This window comes from Cyprinus carpio, chromosome B22, assembly GCF_018340385.1.
Source record: "Cyprinus carpio isolate SPL01 chromosome B22, ASM1834038v1, whole genome shotgun sequence".
In the NCBI taxonomy this organism is placed as follows: domain Eukaryota; kingdom Metazoa; phylum Chordata; class Actinopteri; order Cypriniformes; family Cyprinidae; genus Cyprinus; species Cyprinus carpio.
Window position 1 is genome coordinate 5,439,032 of NC_056618.1, and position 17,376 is coordinate 5,456,407.

The 17,376-nt window shown below is 38.3% G+C and overlaps 1 long non-coding RNA gene across 2 annotated transcripts; it reads left to right on the forward strand.

The window, feature by feature from the left end:
* The first annotated feature begins 11,474 nt into the window (after positions 1-11,474).
* On the forward strand, positions 11,475-17,376 carry LOC122141524. Of its 2 annotated transcripts, none has more exons than XR_006157872.1 (2): positions 11,475-11,679; positions 17,255-17,376. It is a non-coding gene; the product is annotated as an uncharacterized LOC122141524 (long non-coding RNA). The 2 variants fall into 2 exon arrangements; XR_006157873.1 differs by lacking the exon at positions 11,475-11,679 and adding an exon at positions 13,884-13,945.

The window sequence follows — 17,376 nt, forward strand, 5'->3', positions numbered from 1 at the left end:
CGAAGACTCAAAGTTCAGTCATTCATCAGTGGACCACTCCTAGCAAGGGGAACAAATATGTTTTTCACGGTTGCTTGGGCTGAACACATGGCTACAAAGATCTTTCAATAAAAGGAGTGAATTTCATCGACAACTTCAATCTGTTCTGGGGCCATAGACAAACTGTTTAAACCGGATGGCCTCCACCCTAACAAAACTTGGAGCCTAGAGTGCTTAAGGACAATATCTACTTCTCCTTTACGCCATCCTTCAGCAGAGTGTGTCAATTCATTCAGCACACACACCCCAGGTCCGAGTCATCATGTGGTTGACATATCCCACAAGGACACTGATAACAAATGCAGCCACAACAAGCACTGCTGATGGACACTATCCCGGCTTAGCCCTGCCCACAGAGCTCCTCACAGACAGACTGTGATGTATCAAAACAGATACAAGACTCAGCACCCAAGGACGACCTTCTGGAAAAAAGCCAGGGAAAGCCAGGACAACATATCACAGTCACTGGAAACACCAGAGACACAGCCCCTCTCACCGGACACATTATCCCTCCTCCAGCATCTCCACTTCTGTGCTTCTCACAGAAAAATGGAGGAATTGGTGTATGCTGCGACTAAACTCTCTCACTCCATTCGCTGCAAGCCCGCAAATATCACCAAAAAAATGGCGGGCCCCCCAACCACCAAAGCCTGTGGGCCCTGCTCCTGTGAGATCTCTGACCGCTGCCACAACGTCAGGGCCCAAACCCTCCATCTGCTGTAGGTGAACAGAAAACAACTGATAGCAGCTCTCAGTGATATGTGCCGGGTCCCCGCTATAATAGCAGCAACATTCACAAGTGTTTACAGAACAAGCGGGAACCCAGTGTGCCTCACACCAAACGCGAATAGAGCGTCAAATTCGCGTCTACCCTAATGCTGTGTTCACACCAAACGCGAATATAGCGTCAAACACGCCTCTACCGCGTTAAGTAGTTTGCCCAAGTACTTGAACATTTTAGATCATTCGCTTCATTCGCGCTGTGAAATTATTACCTTAACAACAGACGCGAATTCGCGTCATGGGAGGGCTTCCAGCTGAGTTGACGCCCGCATTTCAACCGCCATTTTTATTTCGGATAATTTTCAAAATTGATTACTGTTATCGTGTCATGAAATGTAGTTTTAAAAGTATTTCAGGAAGAAGGTAGTGTTTTAAAACTCAAATATGCATAAAACTTATAAAGACAGCGTCTATTTAAAAATGTGTTTCGCCGATTTTCGGAGATGAGCTCCATGCGATCAGCGGGAACTCAGTGATCATGTATCCCCCGAGAGCAGCCTCACCTCGGCTAGACCTTCTGACATTTTGCCGCTGGCTACTGATGGTCTTCTTCAAGAACAAAATATAATTTGTTTAAATCTTATCTTTGGCCTTTATTCAATTAATCTATAAGATGTTTTACATATATATAAGTCCTTTTTATTCCTGTCTCTATAGAAATATGAACTTTTGTCATATAGCTCCAGTTGACTGCTCACTGACACATCAGTCGTTCCTCCAGTTGGAATGAGTCACTCCTGAGCCTCCTGATTGGTTAACGCCGCGCGATATTGACTCCAAAGTTCAAATTTTTTCAACTCGGGCGGCAGACGCGAATTCACGTCAAACACATAAATGCACAAAAGCACCATTCGCGCGTAACGCGCGTATCGCGCCAAACCGCTCAATTCGCGTCATTCGCGCAAAACTTGACGCGCGAATGAGGCGAATTCGCATCTACCGCGCCGCGCTTAACAAAATGTTCGCGCCCCAGAGACCTCCAGACACCCGGTAAAACGCGTCTTTACATTGACTTAAACATTGAATCATTCGCGCCAGACGCGCTATTTCGTTTTGGTGTGAACGCAGTCTAGGCCTTTTTCAAGCCGAAGGGCAAACTCATCTAATCTGCGGCCTATAATGGATCAAACTAAGATTGATGTAAAAGACACAAAGCACTGCCATCAAGTTAGCATTTTTTAAACATTCGCTCACTAAAAAATTAATCATTTCTAATCAATGACTTAATAACCTCAAAACAATCTGGATTTTATGTTTCTAAACAAAACAGTGGCTAGAAGACAGCTGCAGTGCAACAGTCCTCAATGAAGCAGCCCCTCCTAACTTTACTTTCATGAGTGTCTGCAGGACTGGTTAGGAGAGGTGGAGGTGTAGCTGCTCTATTTAAAGATGTCTATCAATGCAAGCAAATTGTCATTTGGTCAGTACTTGTCTTTTGAATATCTAGGGATTGTGCTGAAAGGTGCTCCACGCATTCTGTTTATTATTTTTTACAGGCCTCCAAAATACTCTCCAGCCTTTGTTGAAGAGGTCACAGAAATGTTATCAGTGATTTCCTCAGAGTTTGACTGTTTTGCTATTGCAGGGGATTTTAATATTCACATAGATAAATGCAGAAAACAAAACTACAAAAGAAATGATAACGGTTCTAAACACTTTTGACCTGATTCAGCATGTGCATGGACCCACACACAAAGGTGGACACACTCTAGATTTAATCATCAGTAGGGGTCTAAACATTTCATCCATTGTTATTAAGGACGTAACACTATCTGATCACTTCTGTATTTTCTTTGATATATTGATCTCTGCTACCCACTGAATCTAGATCTGTCCTCTGTCAGAAGGAGATGCATTAATGAGAACACTAGTGTGCGGTTTATGGAGGCTATATCTTTAACACCGAGCATTTCTGCAGACTCTGTTGATATTCTCCTTGATTCCTTTAACTCAAAAGTTAATAATGCTATTGATGATATTGCTCCAATAATAGTCAGTAAGAAAACAAAAAGACAGAAATCAGTTTGGAGAAGATCAATAGCAGTTCAGACTATGAAAAGACAATGCAGAAAAGCTGAGCGGATGTGGCGGAAGACGAAACTTGAAATTCACTATAGCGTCTATAAAGACAGCCTTCATGCTTTTAATGTGAAACTAGCCACAACTAGACAGAATTTCTTCTCCCTCAAACCTTATAAACAGTAACTTAAAAAACACTCGTATTCTTTTTGCCACTGTTGAGAGACTGACAAACCCCCCAAGTCAGATTCCCAGTGAAATGCTCTCAAACAACAAATGCAATGAGTTTGCTTCCTTCTTTTCTGAGAAGATCATCAATATCAGGAAGGAGATTTAGCACATCCTCAAGTAATGCAGAGGTCAGACAGATTTGGCCCGCAATATCAAAAAGATACTATGTCTATTTTTGAAGCAATTGATAGCAAAATTTTGGAAGAAATAGTGCAGCACCTAAAATCGTCAACCTGCTATCTTGACACACTTCCCACATCTTTTTTCAAAAGTGTGCTTAACTGTTTAGAAACAGATCTCTTATAAGTGGTCAACGCCTCACTTCTTTCTGGGACATTTCCAAACTCCCTGAAAACTGCAGTTGTTAAGCCCCTCCTGAAAAAGAGCAATCTTGATAACACCATTTTGAGCAATTATAGACCCATATCTAATCTTCCTTTATAGGCAAAATTATAGAAAAGGTAGTCCTTAATCAGCTGAACAAATACTTAAACTCAAATAGATACCTGGACAATTTTCAATCTGGTTTCCGTCCGCATCACAGCACAGAGACATCACTCATCAAGATAATAAATGATATTCGCTTAAATTCTGACTCTGGCAAAATATCAATGCTGGTATTGCTAGATCTCAGTGCTGCGTTTGACACTGTCGATTATAACATACTACTAGAGAGAATGGAAAACTGGGTCTGGCTTTCTGGGATGGTACTCAAATGGTTCAGGTCATACTTAGAAGGGAGAGGTTATTATGCGAGTCTAAGTGGACGCCAATGACATGTGGAGTCCCACAAGGCTCAATTCTTGCACTGCTCTTGTTTAGCCTATATATGCACCCACTAAGCCAAATAATGAGAAAGAACCAAATTGCCTATCACCGCTACGCTGATGATACTCAGATTTACCTAGCCTTATCGCCAAATGACTACAGCCCCATTGACTCCCTCTGCAAATGTATTGATGAAATTAATAGTTGGATGTGCCAGAACTTTCTTCAGTTAAACAAGGAAAAAAAAACTGAAGTCATTGCATTGGAAACAAAGATGAAGTTTTCAAGGTGAATGCATACCTTGACTCTAGGGGTCAAACAACTAAAAATCAAGTCAGGAATCTTGGTGTGATTCTGGAGACAGACCTTAGCTTCAGTAGTCATGTCAAAGCAGTAACTAAATCAGCATACTATCATCTAAAAAACATTGCAAGAATTAGATGTTTTTGTTTCCAGTCAAGACTTGGAGAAACTTGTTCATGCCTTTATCACCAGCAGGGTGGACTATTCTAATGGTCTCCGCACGGGCCTTCCAAAGAAGACCATTAGACAGCTGCAGCTCATCCAGAACGCTGCTGCCAGGATTCTGTCCAGAAAATCTGAGCATATCACACCAGTCCTCAGATCCTTACACTGGCTTCCAGTTACATTTAGGATTGATTTTAAAGTACTTTTACTCGTTTATAAATCACTTAATGATCTAGGACCAAAATATATTGCAGATATGTTCACTGAATATAAACCTAACAGAGCACTCAGATCATTAGGATCGAGTCAGTTAGAAATACCAAGGGTTCACACAAAACAAGGGAGTCCGCCTTTAGTTACTATGCCGCCCCGCAGTTGGAATCAGCTTCCAGAAGAGATCAGATTTGCTAAAACATTAGTCACATTTAAATCTAGGCTCAAAACTCATCTGTTTAGCTGTGCATTTACTGAATGAGCACTGTGCGATGTCCGAACTGATTGCACTGTATTTTACGTATTCACTGTATTCTATGTAAAATCATTTTCTATTTTAACTGTTTTAAATTCATTTTAAATAAGACAATTTTTAAATAATTTCCAATGTTTTAAAATTGCTTGTTTTATGTTTTAAAATTTGTTGTGTTTTATTTTGTTATTATTTTTTCTCATGATTATTTTTACTTTCTTTTATGTAAAGCACTTTGAATTACCATTGTGTACGAAATGTGCTATATAAATAAACTTGCCTGCCTTGCCTATAGAGCAATATTAATAGAAGATATTGTATTATTCATTGTATATTCAAATCAATTTCTGATACTAATAGGTTCATATTTAATAATTCCGAATAATTACGTACATAAAGAAAATAGGCTATATTTTGTGTGTTGGATCAGTTACCTGTGTCATCAGTGCGCAGCAGACACACACACCTAAACGGTTTAAATACATCCTTATCCTGCCCAAAAAAAACATAAACATTGCAGATAACGTGAAGTAAAAATGAATTTACATACACACAACATAAAAAATAATCCTGTTTGACTGATTTGCTTCAAATCGGGTGATTTTAGGTCAGCGGTTTGCACGTGACTCAATGGTGCTCTCTGCTGGTAGGGAATAGTAAGATGGCTGATCAAACACTTCCGTTGGCTTCACTGTCTTTTGGCAGTTTAGAATGCAATGAGCGATCCAGTCATATATCAGTCAGATCAGTGCTGTAGATCTACTACAGCAGATCTATCACAGACACACAGACACATGTGAACTGTGTGTCAGGAGAGGATCACTGATAACACACACACACACACACACACAACACCAGACACAACACAATCATGTTCTGAACAGCAATCCAGGTTTGGTGAATTCTGCTCATAATAATAGGAAGAGCCGGCATCAAAAGATCAAACTAAATATATCACTATGAATGCTTAGCTGTCACAAGCTAGTTATCTCTTTGCTAGCTTTCCTCATCTCCTGCTTAAAAGCCAGAAAGACCTTCAGATTTTTGAGAATCATGATCTAGTGAGCTTTTGCCACTGAGTTTCTTTTAAAGAATTTACTTTCATCTTAAAAAAAAAAAAAAAAAAAAAAAAAAAAATGTTTTGTGATGCAATGCACACTGAATTGATTCCAGCTTCATCTTCTCTTCTGCAGGTTTTTGGGTCCTGCTGCAGATGAAGGCTGTCAGTATGTGACTGGGAATTGTGGGTAAAAACCCGTTACTCCTGAGAGAGCTGATTCGTTACATACATGAACTAGGATACACAGGAGTGAATCAGTTCGCTGCTCTACTGCAGGATAAACACTGTACACTCAACACACTGATGTGAGTATCTTACATCATTTCACATGTTACATGACTAGTAATGTTACAGTCATCTATTTCTAATTTGAGTCCGACTCCACATTATAAAGCTTGGAAGGACATTTTTTAATATATCTCTGATTATATATGTCTGAGACTGAAGTAGTTTATACAGGTGCTTCTCAATAAATTAGAATGTCGTGGAAAAGTTCATTTATTTCAGTAATTCAACTCAAATTGTGGAACTCGTGTACTAAATAAATTCAGTGCATACAGACTGAAGTAGTTTAAGTGTTTGGTTCTTTTAATTGTGAAGATTTTGGCTCACATTTAACAAAAACCCACCAATTCACATCTCAACAAATTAGAATAAAAAAAAAAAACATTTTTAGTGAATTGTTGGCCTTCTGGAAAGTATGTTCATTTACTGTACATGCACTCAATACTTGGTAGGGGCTCCTTTTGCTTTAATTACTGTCTCAATTCGGCGTGGCATGGAGGTGATCAGTTTGTGGCACTGCTGAGGTGGTATAGAATAGAGGGCTGCATTGGGATTGAGTCCCGCCGGGTCCCGCGGGACCCAACGCAAATCTCGCGGGAGTGGGCGGTTTGAATTTTGCTGCGGGCGGGAATGGGCGGCTAAAAAAAAACACCGCGGGATAGGGAGAGGTTGCCTAGCGACATGATGGAGAATAAGTCAATAGATGATGTAGAAAAGAACCTCAAACATGGTATTCACACATGGAAAACACCTTAGCTGACAGCTCCCTAAATTATGTGAGACTACAGTTTCAACAGGAACCACACGTTCAACAAAGAGCGCTTCCCAGCGCTATCAAAGCTGGCACGTTTCATCTTTAGTATCCTCGCATCCAGTGCGCCTTCAGAGCGGGCCTTTAGTGTCTGTGGGCGCATCTTGGAAGAGAGACGCACGGGATTGGGACCGCAGTCGATCAGCAACATTCTCTTCCTCCACAGCAATATTGCAAAGTGATTCATTTGTTAAATTCATTCGTTAACGTTGTTTATTTTATGTTATTTATCAGTGTTGTTTTTTGTGAGCACAGCCCCTCGTTGCCATTTGTTAATTAGGTCAAGAGGCGTGATGATGCCAGTTTTATTGAGCAGGCTGCCTAAGTTTGAATGTTTTTATTCTTATTTGTATTTTTCAAACAGAATACCTGCGACATTTGGCTAATAATTGTAAAACTGCTGTTTTTCATGTAGCCTAGTTTATCATATTATGTATATTTTTTTTTTGCAAAGCAGTCTATTTTTATGTGCAAAGTTTTTGATAAAAACGAAATTATATTTGAATGTATTGTGTTTTTTTTTTTTGTACATGCAGGCCAGGGAAACGAAACAAACAACCCCCATGAATCTCTTTAATAATATCAATACAAATACGTGTTTTTTTGTTTTTTTTTTCCTGCGGGACGGGAGAAGACACAAAATCAATGCATCTCTATTATTGTGCGGGAATAAATTCTCAGAGTTTTGCGGGGGTGCGGGCGGGAGTGGACATACATATTGCGGGAGCGGGCGGGAGTGTAACACATACGTTGCGGGAGCGGGCGGTAATGGTCAGAAATTCGGCGGGCGCGGGCGGGAGCGGGATGAAGAAAACAGTCCCGCGCAGTGCTCTAGTATAGAAGCCCAGGTTTCTTTGACAGTGGCCTCCAACCATAATCATGCATGATGTCCGAGTTTGCTGGCCAGTCAAGCACACCAACAACATGGTTATTTAACCAACTTTTGGTGATTTAGTTTGCTGGCCAGTCAAGCACACCAACAAAATGGTTATTTAACCAACTTTTGGTGCTTTTGGCAGTGTGGGCAGGTGCCAAATCCTGCCTGGAAAATGAAATCAGCATCTTCAAAAAGCTGGTCAGCAGAAGGAAGCATGAAGTGCTCCGAAATTTCTTGGTAAACGGGTGCAGTGACTTTGGTTTTCAAAAAACAGTACACAATGGACCAACACCAGCAGATGACATTGCACCCCAAATCATCACAGACTGTGGAAACTTAACACTGGACTTCAAGCAACTTGGGCTATGAGCTTCTCCACCCTTCCTCCAGACTCTAGGACCTTGGTTTCCAAATGGTAGAGAGACCATTTTAGGGTAGAGAGACCAAATGAGAGACCATTTTGAAGGCTCAGGAAACCTTTGCAGGTGTTTTGAGTTGATTAGCTGATTGGCATGTCACCATATTCTAATTTGTTGAGATAGTGAATTGGTGTTTTTTTTTTGTTAAATGTGAGCCAAAACCATCACAAAGAACCAAAAAACTTAAACTACTTCAGTCTGTGTGCACTGAATTTATTTAATACACAAGTTTCACAATTTGAGTTGAATTACTGAAATAAATGAACTTTTCCACAACATTGAGAAGCACCTGTAACTTTACCCAGCTTTACTGTGAAAAGAGTCCATTCAGGCCAAAATTCCCATAGTGCATTTATTTTCTTCATTCTAGAACATGAACCTGTGTGACAATCTGTGTTATAAGTAAGGGATAATGTACATCCAGCCCCGACAGGGTGATCAGGACCCCGACGTGAAGTGGAAAATATTAGACGTAAAATATTGATTTGAGTTGAAATATTTGAACGCAAAGCTTCCGTGAAGACAGCAGTTGCGAGCAAGCGGCAAATTCAAACTAAACGGACATTTAAGGGAAACGGTGCAGGCAAACCACGTATTACACAACATTTCACCACAAAATAATTAAGGCAATAAAAGAATTAAGAATTTTAAAATGTTTTAAAACCTTACCAGTTTGTTAGTTCTCTTATAATCTATTACAGCGTACAAAACAATCGTAGCAAAATGGCAGCAGCTGCGTTTGTATGAAACGAGAGTGAGTCCGCGATACCAGGATGATAAAATTAAACAATTGTACACCATTTTGAATCGAGTTTTAATATTTTATTAGCTAAACAAATGCAAAGCTTGCACCAAGAAAATAAATAGTTCAAGCAAGAGCACAGCGCCGACTGCTGTTACCCGGATGAGACCCTCTGGAGTCGTTTTACAGGTTGTTATCCAGGGATAACACACCTCGGAATGTCGTGACTGACCAATCAGAATCAAGTATTCCACAGAACCGTGTAATAATGAAGAATAACATCTTTATCTTCAATAGACTTTCAGACTGCAGTATCAGTGAAGAAGGTTATAAAGCTCTGAGATCAAACCCTTGAAAATGATCAAAGATGAAAGATGAGATGCTGCAGCTGCTGTTGTTCTGATGATAAATGTCAGCACAGTTTAGTTGTGTTAAAAGTTACAGCTTTATCAGACATTTTGTGTCACTAGATGTGCTGGTGTTCAGTAGTTTGGTGCCTCAATAGTTAACATTTATGATTGTGTTATTGTGGACATTTCTCATGAAAAATATATTCAGTGTGATTTATTATCCTGATTGTTTAAATGTTACTGAATGCACTGTACATTCATTTCCATCAAGCTCAGATTCACAACACTGTAGATCTACTACAGCAGATCTATCACAGACCACAAACATGTGATGTGTGTCAGGAGAGGATCAGTGATAACACACACACACACACACACACACACACACACGTCTGAACCTGCAGTTCTTCTCATAATGAGCAGAATTACTGTTGCATCAACACAGACATCAGTTAAATAAAACTATCCAGAGTAGGGGTGGGCGATATCAGCTAAAATTCATATCACAATATTTTACACTGTCCAGGAGATATTGATATTATATTGTGATATGAGGGGAAAAAAATTACAGGCAAAATATTTTAACCTTACATAACTAGAAAAAGTGAGGAATTGGACATAGACCTTAAAAAGGTTTTCTTGTTTTTTTTTTTTTTTTATAGTGCCATTGTATTTCTCAAAAGTGGGGCCTGTATGAATTACATTAAATATTGTGTGTTTGAGTTGGCCAGTGGTTCCCAAACTTTTTCTGACAGGCCCCTCTTTTGTAGAGAAAAATGTTTTCAAGCCCCTTCTTTATTTGGAAAGTCTCTTATGCTCCTCCATCTATTTGTCTGTTATTGATACAAACACAACTGCTGTAATATTGTGAAATATTGTCAATTTAAATGATCTATTTGAATGTTTTAACATATAGGCTACTGTATTCCTGTAATCAAAGCTGATTTTTCAGCATCATTACTCCAGTCTTCAGTGTCACATGATCTTCATATATCATACTAATATGCTGATTTGCTGCTCAATAACCATTTCTGATTATTGTCAATGTTGTAAACATTTGTGCTGCTTAATATTTTTGAAAATTTTTCTTTGTGTCAGAGTGCTGGGGTTCATCAGAAATAGAACGGGGAATCAGTTTGTTGTCATGGATTTGTTGTTGCATCGCGCCGCATCCACAGCAGAAAAACATCACTGAGTTCTATTTGCTTTTGTCAAATCGAGCCGCTCGTGTCTGGTGTAGACACTTTAAGCAGAAGCATGCGTCGTTCATTTATATTTCTACATGACTCCCTGCAATACAACTCTGATTCATCAGTCGCTCCATCTATTGGTCTGTTATTGATACAAACACAACTGCTACAACTGATAACGGGGCGGTAATATTGAGGTCATATTATGTGTAATATTTTGTGTTCAATTATTTACTTATGTGGAAAATGGCCGCATGATAAGCGGGTAAATTATACAGCGTAGTCTTTATCACCCCTGCAGAGGTTTATTTTGTAAAATATTCTGCTGACTGTACACTATCCCTCAGCAGAACCACTGGAGCAGGTGATTTAAAATTTAGATCCATCTGTTAACATGGACCTAGATCATTTGCCACAGAATTGAGGACAGAACTGCTTCAGCTCAGTGAAATTTGCAGGCTTTAATTCCAGCATGAACTCTACATTACAGGGCCCTCATTTATCAACAGTGCATACACACAGATGTGTGTAATGAGACTTGTACTTAAGTTTCAAGCAAAGTGTGGGATCTACCAACTTGTACTTAAACGTAGGAATGGGTGTAAATAAAAGCACATCTCTGAGCATGCTTGAGCAGTGCAGAAAAGGCTTATCTTACTTAGTATTTTGTAGAAAAGCTGCTGTGTGTTTCCTGTGTCCTTTAATTGCAAATACTAAACTTATAAATTAATAGTTCAAGTTAGATAAGTTATTTAGTCTTGTTTATCCCCACAGGAAACAAGACTAAATATATTTTTGCTTATATAGTAAATGCATCTTGATTATTTTAACTAAAAACAAGACAAAAATACTATTTAAGATAAGCCTTTATTTGTCGTGCAGCTGGAAAGTAATTCTGAGAGCACAGAATGGCTTCTCAGTCAGTACTGCTTTCTTTTTCCATGATTTCGGTGAGGACATTATACATTCACATGATTTATAAAGAGAGGTGTTATCACCATATATGGTTTATTGGAGGCGTTTCTGAATGCAAATGACCATGAACCTCGTTTTTTAAGTCTAGATCTAGGCACGATGAGTAGACAGAGATCACTGGATCTCAATGTTCTACACGAGTGAATCAGATCACTGCTCTACTGCAGGATAAACACTGTACACTCAACACACTGATGTACATTATTTCAATGTTACAAGGACATTTTTAAATTCTTGCTGCTGGGTGTTTTTTGTGTGTCTTGTATAAGAGATTGCTGACTGAAAAAAAAACATGCTAATTTGGTAATGTGGTTGCCATCATCATCAGCAGCAGTATTTGTCAACTGTCAGCTGAAACATACTGGTAAATATTCAGATTAAAACTGAAGTGTTTTCTCTTTATGTAGTCTGAAGAACAACTGTATCACAGAAGGAGGGTGTCATGTTCTGGCTGCAGCTCTAAATTCAAACCCTTCAAATCTGACAGAGCTGGATCTGAGTGAGAATAAACTAGGAGACTCTGGAGTGACAGAAATCTCCAGTCTGCTGAGAAATTCACAGACACTACAGATACTCAGGTCTGAATTTGGTTAATCTATACATGAATCAATGTAAAGCTCCAGCTGGTCTGTAAACTGATGCTGTGTCACAAGGAATGGGTCAGTGATGTGAAATTGGTGTGTTGGTGTAGATACATTTATAAAATATTGACAAACAGATTGATTTTTGAGATGATGGGAAATGATAATATCTTAATGGTGTAATACATGTTTTTATGTATGTATTTTTTTTTTCATTCATTCATTCGTTCATTAGTTTGTTGTATCTAAAGACCACCAGAATACAACATCACCCAACAATACTATAATAGTAGGTTATAATTGTGGAAAATTAAAACTGCAAAAATTAAAAATTGCATTTGTTGTAGTTTACGTTCACCAGTATATAACTTTATCCAGCTTTACTGTGAACAGAGTCCATTCAGGCCAAAATTCCCGCAGTGCATCTTTTTATTTTCTTGTACTTTTCTTATGTACAATCTGTGTTATAATGAAGAATAACATCTTTATCTTCAATAGACTTTCAGACTGCAGTATCAGTGAAGAAGGTTATAAAGCTCTGTCTTCAGCTCTGAGATCAAACCCTTCACACCTGATAGAGCTGGATCTCACAGGAAATGATCCTGGACCCATCAGGAGTGAAGCAGCTCAGTGATTTACTACAGGATCCAAACTGTCAACTCAAGACTCTGAGGTGAGACAAGATGAAATAAAACAAAAAAAAATATATACATGTGAATTATTTATATATTATATTATAGTATATTATATTATTTCACTAATTCAGTAAGGTACACAATTTGTTGTTGAAAATGATCAAAGATGAAAGATGAGATGCTGCACCTGCTGCTGTTTTGATGATAAATGTCAGCACAGTTTAGTTGTGTTAAAAGTTACAGCTTAATCAGACATTTTGGGTCACTAGATGTGCTGGTATTCAGTAGTTTGGTGCCTCAGTTAACATTTATGATTGTGTTATTGTGGACATTTCTCATGAAAACATATTCAGTGTGATTTATTATCCTGATTGTTTAAATGTTACTGAATGCACTGTACATTAATTTCCATCAAGCTCAGATTCACAACACTGTAGATCTACTACAGCAGATCTATCACAGACCACAAACATGTGATGTGTGTCAGGAGAGGATCAGTGATAACACACACACACACACACACACACACACCACACACACACACACACACACACACACACACGTCTGAACCTGCAGTTTTCTCTCATAATGAGCAGAATTACTGTTGCATCAACACAGACATCAGTTAAATAAAACTATCCAGAGATGGTCTGAACCCAGATCATGTTCTCTGTTAGTGGATCAGCAATCCAGTGTTTAGTGAATTCTGCTACATAATAATAGAAAGAGCCGGCATCAAAAGATCAACTAAATATATCACTATGAATGCTTAGCTGTCACAAGCTAGTTATCTCTTTGCTAACTTTCCTCATCTCCTGCTTAAAAGCCAGAAAGACCTTCAGATTTTTGAGAATCATGATCTTGTGAGCTTTTGCCCCTGAGTTTCTTTTAAAGAATTTACTTTTGACTTTTGTCTTTCTTTGAAATATTTCTGAAAAATGATTTATATATTTAAATGTTCAACTGTTTAAACTTGAAATAGAGTTTTTTATTACAAACAATGTTTGATGATCTTTAAATGTTTTGTGATATAATGCACATTGAATTGATTCGAGCTTCATCTTCTCTTCTGCAGGTTTTTGGGTCCTGCTGCAGATGAAGGCTGTCAGTATGTGACTGGAATTGTGGGTAAAAACCCATTACTCCTGAGAGAGCTGAATCTGAGGGGATGTAAACTAGGAGACACAGGAGTGAATCAGATCTCTGCTCTACTGCAGGATAAACACTGTACACTCAACACACTGATGTGAGTATCTTACATCATTTCACATGTTACATGACTAGTAATGTTACAGTTAGGGATGCACCGAATATTCGGCCACCGAAAATTTTTGGCCGAAAATGGCCCAAAAGTGCATTTTCGGTTTTCGGCCGAAATAATTTTATTACTGAAAAAATACGGCCGAAATGTTGTGATGACGCAAACAGAAACCGCGACCTGCACGTGCACCTGCATAGCGCAGACCACGAGCTCCCCGTGACATTCACTTCTAACCAGTGGGTCTTAACAGAGAACATTCTCTCTCTTCTTGCCCCCTTTGAGCAGCTAACTAAAGACATCAGCTCCTCTGATGCATCTGTAGAGGACGTTATTCCTTTAATCACAGCACTAAAGCGTCTCCTAAGCAAAGAGGTTGAGACGGACCACGGAGTGAAAACAAAGAAACGTACACTCTTTAAGTCTGTCAGCACACGTTTCACTAAGATCTATTTGGATCCTCTGCACTTCATCGCAACTGTACTTTATCCGCCTTATAAAGACAATTACTTGGATGTGGAAATAAAGCAGCGCGCACGAGAAATGATCCAGGCCGCGATGGATGCGGAGAACGCGTGGAGACGGAGAAGCGCACGGAGTATTGCACGGAGAAGGAGATCAGAGCGCAGAAAAAAAGACTCGTCTCTCTGCACCCTCGTTGTCTGATATGTTCAGTAAAATCCTGCAAGAAAGTGCCTCAAATAATGATAATACGTAGGCTATTATGTTCTTAGGCTACTATATATGTGACTATCAGATTGTAGCCATATTTCTGCTAGAATTTTTTTATTTATTTGATATAAAAAGTTTATTTATGCCCTGGCCCTATTTAAATACACTCTCTCAAATCTTTCTCAAATGTCAGGCAGATGACAAGCTCAACCACTCAACAGATAGATGGTTTATCTGTCTGAAGCCCTCATCCCCAGAAGTGATAACCCTCTTGCCTACTGGATGAAGTAATGCACTTTCTTGTAGTAGTCCTACAGATGAAAATTTCAAATGCACTTGACCTAAATGCACTTTGTTTTTATGAGAGAACATTTAATTTTAAAACCTTTCTGCAGGCCAGTAGGCCTGTACATTATTTTTCAATGTACACATGAGATTGTGGGGTCAAGTTAAACATTTTAGTTTGAATTTTATTTTATACTGTGCATTGTTGCAATGTGCTAAATAAATATTTGCATAATTTGTAATTGATTTATTCTTTGAAACTTTAATATTAATTTATGCAATTGCAATGCCTTGATTTTAGTAAAGTTAGTACACAGTCATAGGCATGAATGCAATGGTACTAATAATTGCCATAATTTCTTTCGGTGTTTCGGCTTTCGGTTTTCGGTCTTGGTTTCCTCTTTTTCGGTTTTCGGTTTCGGCCAAGAATTTTCATTTTGATGCATCCCTAGTTACAGTCATCTATTTTAATTCTCATTTGAGTCTGACCACACGTTATAAAGCTTAGAAGAGCCAGGACATTTTTTAATATAACTCTGATTATATTTGTCTGAAAGAAGAAATTAATATACATCTAGGATGGCTTGAGGGTGAGCAAATCATGGGGTAATTTTCATTTTTGGGTGAACTATCCCTTTAAGTGCACAGGGGTTGGAGAAAATAATGTGAACACATTAGAAATAGCCAGTATTTTATTAATGTGTTTTACCATCATTTGCCTTTAATACAGCTTCCAACCTTCTTAGAATAGATTCATACAACTTTTGAATAGACCTTCAGTTAAATTTAGTCTCTAACTTTTGCTGTGACTGCTGATGTGATCATGTTTACTGACTACAAACGGAGGATTGAAGACTAATTTTTAAAAACATTGACCACCAACCAGTAACACCTCCCTCACAGATGAACTGAAGCCCTTTAATGCTTTGCTTTGATCGTATAAACACAGAAGCACAATCAAAGGTGAGCCCCACACACGACGACCTGCCTCTCTCTTTTTTTTGTACCCAGTGAGGTGTGCTTTACCTGAGCAGGTGAATGCACAGAAAGTGTCATGACCCTGAGGTCTCCTGACCGAGTTGCTCAGGGTCTGCACAGAACAGCTGGCTGATGGTCTTCACACACATTTTCAAGCTCTCTTTGGTCCCCGCACATACTTCAATTTATATATTTTTATTTAATTTCATAAATAAAGTGCCATTTGCACTTTGGGTTAGTGATGGCTAACTGAATTTCATTAGCCATGCTTCAAAACTGTCACCATTTAACCTGTACCAAAACACTACAACTTTGCTCTCCATAAAAAAATCACACACACATATATACATATGTTACAATGTTTGTAGCACAATATATATTTGTATATTTTTGTATATGTTCATATATTTTAATCTGTCTATATTCTATACTGTATATTTTTGTGTAAGGCAGAAAAAGTAATTACAGTAAATTAATTTGTTGTGGTCTAAACATATGAAAGTTGTAACGAGTGTTTCTTGTTGCTCATACAGCAGGTCAAATACACAACCCAATATCCAATCATTTCAGTTAATAATACCAAAAATACACACACATTTCACTCTTATCCAGTGGGACAGAACTGTTTTCATTATGTTTGTTAATGGGACACAACAAAATAGTTCAGTGCTGCTGTAGCAGAACATATTAATATTGTTTATTGATGCTTCATATCATCTCTCTGCCATCAAACACCAGATTAATGAATGTGTAACACAACTGAACAAAAACCGGTCCAGACTGGGTTTATGTCTGTGCAGGCATTACTTCTTCAGTCTTATCTGATTCAGAGAAATATTACTGTACTTCACATCTACACACACAGACAAACCTACAGTTTTATTTAGATTTGCAAAGTTGAATCTGTGTAGCAAAGCTGATCAAGTCACTGGACAGAGCAGAGCGAATGCATTTACGTTGTAGTGATGTGCAGACCAGAATCAATTTAAACACAAATACACAGCAGTCAGAACTTTTATTTTAGACAATATGTTCAGTTTTAGACAAAAGATGAAATAAGAAATATATGACAGAAATAAAAAGATATGAAAGATTTTAACAGCTTTCACACAAGGTTGTTGGGAATTAAAACTTCATTGTATTTCTCTATCAAGAATCAGGACAAATTGTACATAAATCATGAGAAGTGTAAATTATTTGATTAAATTAACAACTTATTTGTTTTTCTGTTTTGAAGACCAAATTGTGAAAAAATTATCCAAAGGTATTCAAACACTCTTCATCTTGTATTTTTTCTTTAATCAAGACATTGTGACTTTATTAAATAGTTTTCTTCTATCTTCTCTCTTTCTCTCAATGTAGGTTAAGCTGCTGTGGTTTGACAGAAGAAGGTTGTTCTGCTGTGACTTCAGCTCTGAAATCAAACCCATCACACCTGAGAGAACTGAACCTGAGTGAGAATAAACTACTAGGAGACTCTGGAG